Source organism: Chenopodium album, chromosome 6 (assembly GCF_948465745.1).
Source record: "Chenopodium album chromosome 6, dcCheAlbu1.1, whole genome shotgun sequence".
NCBI lineage: Eukaryota > Viridiplantae > Streptophyta > Magnoliopsida > Caryophyllales > Amaranthaceae > Chenopodium > Chenopodium album.
This window is the reverse complement of record NC_137839.1, coordinates 57,989,146-57,999,065: the sequence shown is the minus strand read 5'-3', so window position 1 is coordinate 57,999,065 and position 9,920 is coordinate 57,989,146. Positions and strand designations below refer to the sequence as shown.

Sequence of the window (9,920 nt, the reverse complement as noted above, 5' to 3'; positions counted from 1 at the left end):
CAGAGAATCACAAGGGTGAGTGACAGGGGTATATCTTTGTTTGGGAGGGCTCCCTAAGTATTTTTGAGTTGTTGATTATAAGTAGTATGATGTCTAATAATTGCACATAAAGAGTTGTGTTATACAGTTCATTATTGGTATTTTTGAGCAAAAGGTTAGCGGATTAACCTTGGTCCCCCAACTTTTAGGCCCAAGATCCACCTTGGTGAGTGATGAGAAACATCCTAAGATCTCCTAAAATCGAAAGAAAAATTCTAACTAGGTCACTTAAGCTATTGCTCACTCTCAATGTACAATTATTGCTGGATAAATTGGTAAGATTGTAAGACACATCTACTAAGCTACCTTGAAATAAATTAGAAGTGTGTAGAGGAAGTAAAAGAAATACAATGAAAAGTGGATGCATCATTATAAAATCAAAAATAAAGTAAAACTAAATTCTCAAATTTTGTTCTTATTTATTTCTATTTGGACTAGGGAAATTAAAGCACAGCTGAGCCATCAATGATCAATCCCTTTCATTTTTTAATCAAGTCAATTATAAATTTTTGCCTAAACCAAGAAGTAGAACCCCACTAATATCCTCAAAATATGCCATAAATGGCCCTTTAATGATGGAGATATCCACGTCTTGGAAAAATTGGCTTTGATTTAGTGGATTCTGGAGCACAAGATCCCATAGATAAGAGGACTTAGTTTAGGCGATAAGTATTACAAACCAAAAAGACAACTGTTTATTTTCAAAGTACAAAAAGCTTTTGGTATCATGAAATTGAAGTAAGAGAATAAAAAGAATTAGTAATAGTGGACTAGTTTTTATTCAAGTAATCATATGCATGCATTTGCCCATCTATATGCTTTCATCCGCTTTTGGAATTTTTCTTTCCGGAAGTTTGTACATATATGTGGTTGTGCTACATGTTTCACTGTCAAAAGTTCGACCGCAAGCCATTGCAAGTGGGCGTACGGCAACAATATTTATGCATGATTCATGTCGCACAAGGATTATGATTTCGAAGTGAACTTGGTTACCTCACAAAAGGAATGATTGTCAGAGGTGTCAAAACTCAAAAGCTAATCTAATTCAATTAGATCCGACCTAATTTGAAAGTAAGTTGATTCAGAATTCGATTTGCATGGACGGAATGATTTAGTATGACTAAAACATAAAGGAAAAATTGGCCGCAACACTCTAAAATATGGCTTAGGTGCACTGAGCACCACAGACTTTGCGTAGTAGCCAAAACTCCACCAACTATGGTGATAGGCGCAATGTGTGCCTTAAATGAAAATTTTCGGTCACTTATTTCACCGGAGGAGGTGAATCCATGCGTGCTAAGTGGATGGAAGACTACATAACTGTTCTAGAGACTAAAGATTCACCTCCTTCCGGTGAAATAAGTTACTGAGAAATTTCATTTATTGCATGCGTTGCACCTAACATCATAGTTGGTGGTGTTTTGGCTACTACATAAAGTTCAGGGTGCTTGGTGTACCTAAGCCATACTTCAAGATGTTGCGGCCAATTTCATCAAACATAAATTCTACTCGATTCAAGTGGAATACATCAAACCCGACCCAATTACATGAGTTGACTCCTCTAGAATCGAACTTTATGCCCATTATTACTATTAAAATGGTGAGAAGGGATAATTTGTAAGAAGTAAATTTTTGACAACATGTTTATTAGTGATATATATCCCCTCGGTTTTTTTTTTTTTTTTTTTGTTCTACTCACTTTTTAATTTAGTTTGCTATTTTATGTTCTACTCACTTTATTTTATTTTGTTGTTAGCATTCCTCTTTTTACCATTTTAGTTAGAGATGTCAAAAACTTACCAAACCCAAAAGATTTACTTGAAGTCCAATCTAGACATTTTTTAACTGATTTGACCTGAGAAATCTCGAATCCAAATCTAACTTTTAATCAATCCAAAGTTAAGATATATAACCTGATAATTTACAATCCAAACCCGACTTAATTAAAATCAATTCATAGTTGTAGGCGTCATTCGAAGCGTGCCTATGTTAAGCATGGTGTGAATATTCTTGGCACTCATAGGAAGTGGGAATTGACATATACGATGAGGGACAACGATTAGGGACAAGAAAATTAGGGAGCCCCCAACAAGCTTTTAAGGAATTGTAAACCGTTTACGGATTATTAAAAGGCAACCACAGTAAGTGACAACGAAAGGCAATAACGATTGACCCGTGAAGGTTACACCTCATTCATAATCCATGAGATTACTAACTCCATATGGTTCGAAACCACGAAAGGAGGATTTGGGATGATAATACAAAGTGAGTCATGGAGTCACATTCGCTCGTATTGGCCTCTACTCGATTCTTATTATGAAAAGTGACTCATGCAATTTCAAAGGCATACAAACAAATATTCAATTTGCTCTAAACTATAATTATGATAAATTGGTTGAATATTAATGCAAAATATAATTCTAAAATATTGTGATCACTTGATTAAACAATGAGATTAAAAAGGAACCTAAACTGGTCGTCCAAATTATCTTATTAGGCGTTATTGTTCATTTACATATTCCCTTAAACATGCAATATGGTAATCAACAATAAACAATAGAACAAACAATAATATTGGAAGCAATTTGACTATAATATTGTTACTCAAATCAAATTATAATAATAACCTTGATCATGATAGTAGCAATAAAGAATAAAAATAAGAGTAATTAAGTGTTTAGTTACTCATTTTTCGTGTTTCCTTGAATTGCTGCATCATAAAAAAAATCGTTAGTAACTTCAACAAAAATATAAATCAAATTAAAACAATTAAATTAAAAAAAAAAAGTAGAGCTGATTTTGTCCAAACCCTCAGTAAATTCTACCTTTCACGCCTTGGTTCAAAGATGGAACCCCGAGTCAAGTATGGACTCCTTGGAGTGCTTAGGGAAAGTATTGTGACAGAATAGGGAGGCTAGTATTAGGCTAAAGCATAAGAGAGAAAGAGTGAAATATTTTGATGTATAAGAGAGGAAGAGAGAATGATTTGGTGCCCCAAAATTGAGGAAATCAACAGGGTATTTATAGAGGAAATGAGCAAGGTGATGCATGAAACCCTAGAAATGATAAGGCGCCGCGAAAAAACCCTAACTGAAGTCGCGTCAAGGCATGTGTGCCGTGACATGGTGCTGGATACCATGATACGGTGCACAACACCATCACGCGATATACATACCGTGATACAGTATTCGGGTTTGCCTTAAATCAGTCCAGATTCATTTTAAACCTAATTCATAATCATTAAATACGTGATTTTTAGGTACCGTTTCAGAGTTCTAGGCATATTTAGGTTTATTATTTATTAATTGGGCTAAATTAATAAATAACACGAAATGAATTAAAAAGGGTTTGGGCTAAAATGTGAATTGGACTACGCTTTGACTAAACATTAGGATTGATTTGTTGACAATTCTGTAAGCTGTTTTGACTGATCGTGGATTTTAAGCACTCCAGAGAATAAATACTCTGCTCGCCCAATAACGGCGGCGAAAGGCCGTTCATTATCATGTGTGATTTTGAGGAGATATTTTCAGATGTCTACAATAGTCTACCTGAAAACAATAAGCTAAGATCTGATAATACAAGCTCCAAATTTGATCTGACTCAAAATAAACCATTTAAACTTGAAAAAATAACTGACTTTACTTGACCATTTATGTATCTGCTCTGAAACAAACCCTACCCATATCTCGGCTAGACAAGACCTACTATGGACCAACCTAAAATCTTCATGTGACCCAATTAAACCCAACTTGATTTTAATAACTTGACATGTCTTTTACCAGACTTGTTATGAATTTGACTTTTTATTTTACCAGGCTGATAAGGAAGGTATGAAGAAGAAATCTAAACAATTACCAAGTGGTAATGAGAAGAATAAAAGTCAAAATAAACAAAAATATCAACGAATAAAAAAAGATATTGTGATTAGGCAATGTAACAGCACTTGTGATCTTTGATCACCTTATATCTCTGACTTTGATGATGAGGTCAGACCAACTACAAAAATTGCGAGGAACAGTGACGGAGCCACTATAGAAACGAGAAATTTTAAAGGGAGGAATGTTAGACATTTAGAAATGCATAACAAAGGGTATTCATGTAATTATGTATATGTACAAACAAATAAATATTCTGATATGATTGGATGATCAAATGGTACCATTGAATATACAGTAGTACTATATGTGCACATAATGGTATTATATATGCATCAATTGTACTAAATTTATGCGTAAATAGTACCACTGAGGATTCAATGGTACTATATAAACTTTAAGTGGAACAATCAGCATGTGGTCCTCCATCACGTGATACAATCCAACCAAAAAATAGGTGTGGTCCACCTACATGCCTCTCTCTTCCCATCTCTCTCCTCTTTTCTCTCTCTACCATGTGTTTTTATAATATTTTAATCAATGTTATGCATTTACTAATGCATAACTTTCCTCCATTTCTAGTTCCTCCTATAGGAACATGGGGGACAACTGTCCCCCCATTTTTTTTAGAGGTTTGATTTTCGTTAGTATAAAAAGATATCGTAAAACGTTTATATACATTACATAAACAATACTACCTCCGTCCCTTAATAAAATGCCTCTTTTGAGCATTTATTCCTCACCTAACAAAGAGAAAGACGCATTGTATTAAGGTACGGAGGGAGTATGTATCACAAAGTTAAGAGATGGTTTAGTGGTTGTTGGGCCTTGAATATGACTTCCTTTTCTCCTCTTGTTCCTAGTTTCGACTCCTCACTCATACATTATTTTGTATAATTCCCCCCTCTTTTTAGACTTAATATTTATTTCATTTTATAGTTTATACAAAGTGCTGTCATTTAACTTCTTTTTCTTGTTCCTGGATATTTTCCTTTTCTTATATACTTGTTTTGGATTTCATTTTATAATATATAATTTATAAATTTAAAGTATTATAAGTTCTTAAACCTCTAACTATTCTCAGTTAACTATTTAATCAAGTACTACCTTTTTTTTTTATAATGATTAATAATGTGCTATTCAACTACTTGTAATGAATTCATATCTCCATATTTTTAATCTCTTTAATTATGTGTGCTTAAATTCAAAATTTTCATTTTATAGTGTTTGGAACTAAATTTCTAATTTTAATTTTACAGAACACACTGTAATAATTTTATTAGTCAAATAAAGTTGTGTTTATTTTTCTTCCAATGTAACCCAAATCCCTTTATATCTATTTTCATATTGTTTAAACGGTTATTATTTGATAAATTGTATTTTTCGATTATCGGGGATCACATAACTTAAAATTGGGGTTCACCAAACAATTTTTTTTTTTTTTTTTTGATAATTTTCTTAATATGCAAACAAACTTATAAAAACTACTCTTTTGCCATATAAGAATAATTGTCTTGTCCATAACAAAAATATATACTCGTATTAAGCAATTTATGTGATCATCGTTTTTTTTCTCAAAATTTTTGTCGATTTTATCAAACATTTGAAATTTGTCCCCCCAAATTATAAATCCTGGTTCCACCACTAGTGAGGAATTCGTTAGCAATGATCAATAAGGAGGATGCTAGAGAGTATATTAATGCTATGAATTAGGGCGTTGTGGTTAAGATCAACAAGACATATTAGATTTACGATTCACCTATCATTACCCCTATTTTGAGGAGCAGAGGTGCTCTGATTGTTATTATTACACCAATTATGCAAATTCAAGCATCAAATGGTTGGTCTGCATTAATGTTTGGAGAGTTAAGTAAAACTTGGGTGTGGGTGGATCTGGATTTGGTGGGGTAGTGGTAGGGATATACACAGTTTGGTCTGGACCGTAATCAAATCAGAACAAACTGCATTTTAGCGGTTTGGTTTGCGGTTTGGAAAAATACGGTTTGGTTTCGATTTTTTGGGAAATATGGTTTGCAGTTTGGTTTGGTTTGGTTTGGTTTCAATACTAATATGGTTTCGTTTGGTTTGGAAAATTGACCAAACCGTATTTTACGATTTGGTTTGGTTTAGACTCAAACCACACCAAACCAGACCATGTTCACCCCTAGGTAGTGGTGGTGGTGGGTGGCACTGATTTGTGTGCGTGTGTGTATGGTGGGTGTCATCCATGCTGGTGGTGGTCTAATATAGGGGATAGTGGGGCGGTGGTTATGGTTAGTTGAGGTGGTGATACGCTGCACCGGTGGTGGTGCGGCGTTTTTATTTTTTAAAAAGAAATTTCCGACGGAAATTCAGTCGAAAATTTACGATGGAATTTGTATCCGTCGAAAATTTACGACGGATTTTTTCGGTGCCGAAAAATTTGGCAACGACGGAATTTCCATTGGAAAAGGACGTTTTTCCTACCAACCCGTTTCCGACAACTAGTTACGACGAAAATTCCGTCGAAAACGGGTTTTCCGACGGAATTCAGGGTGTTACCAATTGAATTTTTCCCGTGGCCTGTTTTCTAGTAGTGTTTCTTAGGTTTTGTGCTTTACCCGTCTCATTTCCATTATAAATATGAGGCTTATTTCCTTAGTTTCGAGACACTAAAAATCATTCTCTTTCTTCCCACACCAAAAATCATTCTCTCTTCTCTCTTCTATGCTCTAGCCTAAACACTAGGCTACCTTATTCTTCCACAATAATTCCCTTAAGAACTCCAAGGAGTCCGTACTTAACCAGTAGTTCTATACTTAAACTAGGGTGTGAAAGGTATAATTGTTTGAAGGTTTGGCCCCAAATAAACTCTAGTTTTGATAACACGATATTATACACGATTTATATGTGATATTTAATCATGTTTTATTGTGTTTTCTTCATTCTCCTAATCTTTTGAGCTATTATTCTTCCTATTTTGGTATTGCTCTTCTCGGTTTGTTTGTTTTTGTTTTTATAGGAATAGGGCTCGATTTGCGTGGAACTTATTTTGATTCCATGATACTTCTTTATATGGAGCATTTCTAGCACCAATGGAGCATCAAAGGGAGCATTGTGGCAGCATACTCCACAACTTGGTTGTGGCTTGTAACATGTTCCACAATCTGGTTGTGGCGTCTATATTGGAGAAAGGGAGAGGCAAATATAGCCCACTCCACAGCCCGGTTGTGGTGGTTTTCTTCATGCCACAACCCACCTGTGGCAGCTCGTTTAGAAGTCCTATTAAGATAGAAATACCTAGTTTTATGAGGGGATATAAATAGGTTATAGATAGACTTTTATTAATCACTTTTCATATATTATTTTAGACTTCTTTTTGGGTAATACGTTCTTCCATATTATTTTCTAGGGTTTTTCTTTTCAAGATTCAAGATTTCATAATTAATTCCAAGTATTGATTTCTTCCCTCAATTCTTATATTTAATTATTGTTAATTATGTTTTCTTTATTGATTATCATTCTTGTTTTCATTAATATGTGTGAGTAGTTTCCCTATTCCAAGATCTATCGGAACCCGAATATGATTAATGTTTGATTTAATTCTTTAAATTCTCTAATGATAATTGCAATTGATATGCTTAATTGATTATGCTCATGCCAATACTAGATTAGGGATAATTGGTATTGTTATTAATCTATTGTTTTAATCGCAACGGGAGTTGGGTTTAACGGGTTTGAATAAATCAATTAAGGGTTTGAAGTTCATCACGGGAGTATACGTAGTTGAATGGATGATTAGGAAGTTAGAGTAATGTGCTCAAGGTCTTTAATTTGCATGATTCCACAGAAGTAGGTTTGATTGTGATTAGGGAAGCCATTGATAACTCGGGAGAGACCATTGGTACTATTCAGGGATTACTTTTCCTCTTTAATCAATTCAATTATATGTCAGGGGTAAAACAACTATTGCATTAATTGTATTCGTGGTAATGCTTGATCTTGGATGTCTTTAGTATTTGAATATCATATTATTTAGTTTAATTGTCATTCTTGATATTTAGTTATTAATTCTCAATTATTTGATTTGGTTACTTGCTTAGTACTTACTTGAGTCTATTTAATTAGTTGAACCATAGTCTCTTGGGATCCGACCCTTGCTTGCCCGTCTACATATTAGGTTTATTTTTTTTAGGTATGCAACACACCTATCAAATTTTGGCGCCGTTGCCGGGGACTAATGGTTTCATTCTAGTTATTCGTGATTCGTTTTTACTAAGCATATATTTTGTTGCTTCTGCTATTGTCCCTTATGTCTTTGATCTCTTATTTTAGTTTCTTTGTTGCATGCAAACTAGAAGTTCAGGTTTAGAAGATCTAGCACCTTTTGATTATGAGATCGAAGCTACTGCAAGAAGACAAAGAGGTAAAAGAAGGAGAAATCGACACACAAGAAACATGGTCGACCTAGGAACAAAATCTGTTTTGGAGTATGGCATTCCTGATACAACAACCAGATTCCTCTCTAGTATTGTTAGACCACCTGTCACCGCTCAGAGCTTTCAATTGAAGCCCCAGTTCATACAATTCATCTCTAGTGATTCTTTTGCGGGCTCACCGAATGATTGCCCTATGACTCACATAGACAGTTTCTTGGAGAAATGTGACATTATGAAGCTCAATGGTGTCATTGATGATGCTATTAGACTACGCCTTTTCCCTTTTTCACTACGGGATAGAGCAAGGGAGTGGTTACAAGATGAAGGTATTGGTTCTTTTGATACGTGGGATAAGCTTGTCAAGGCCTTCTTAGTGAAATTTTTGGGGCAAGATAAAACGACAAAATTAAGGAACGCGCTATATACCTTCCATCAATCTAATGATGAATCCCTATATGAGGCATGGAAAAGATTTAAGCGATTGCAAAGACAATGCCCTCGCCATGGTATTCCATAGTGGATGTTGATACAAACGTTCTATAATGGTTTGACCCATGAGTTTCGCATATACATTGACGCTGTGTCCGGAGGTTCTATCATGACTAAGAACCCAACCAATGCGAAGGATTTGATTGAGAAGATGGCGGCTAATGATAATTACCATCTAGGGGGACGAAATGTTACCAATAGAGGTAATAAACATGATGTTGATGCTATAACCATGTGAACTAGTTCTATGCAGGCATTAACTGATAAAGTCAATCAACTCCAAGCCGGTTCTCCTCGACCCTCAATGGAAACTTGTCAAATGTGTGGAACACAAGGCCATACTGCGCGGGAGTGTCAACCCAATTATGATGGAATGACGATTGAGCAAGATAATGCTTTTTATACCACAACCTCCACAAGGCCATTTGATGAAGGGTGGAGAAATCATCAAGGTTTCTCATATATGAACAATCAGGCTCAAGTTAATCCTCCACCACAACCCGTTTTTCAAGAACGAGCACTTAACAATCTTCAATCCATACACCAACCACTACCTCAATCTTCAAATCTTGAATCCGTTATGGAGACTTTTGCTACCTCCCAATGTCAACAACAAGAGCTTATATCATAGTAATTTGAGTTACAAGCAAACCAAAATGAATATTTTGAAAACTCGATTCAATTGCTTGTTTCTCAAAATAAGAGGATAGAAACTCATCTTTCTCAACTTTCACAACAAGTGAGTCATCTAACAACTCTTCAAGATCAAGCAAAACTCCAAACGAAACAATGCAATGCAAATTTCGTGAAGAGAGATGAATTGACTACGGGAGGATTAGAGGAGAAAGTGTGCAATCTGGAGTCAAAAACATAAATGCATGTGAATGAAGGTCTCAAATATGTTGCCCTACAAGCCTATGAGGAACCGATGCCATTCACGCAAAGGTTATCAAAAGCCATGATTGATAAGCATTTTGGGAAGTATTCTGAGACTCTTAAGAAGGTATATTCCACCATCTCTTTTTCCGATCTTGTGGTTCAAATGCCTCAATTTGCAAATTTTGTGAAGGGAGTTTCTAGATCATGATCATAATGG

General features: G+C 35.0%; 1 non-coding gene across 1 annotated transcript; it reads right to left on the bottom strand.

Annotated features, from left to right (window-relative positions):
• Positions 1-8,738: 8,738 nt before the first annotated feature.
• On the bottom strand, positions 8,739-8,845 carry LOC145637441 (small nucleolar RNA R71). The gene has a single exon (XR_014114226.1). It is a non-coding gene; the product is annotated as a small nucleolar RNA R71 (small nucleolar RNA).
• Positions 8,846-9,920: the final 1,075 nt, after the last annotated feature.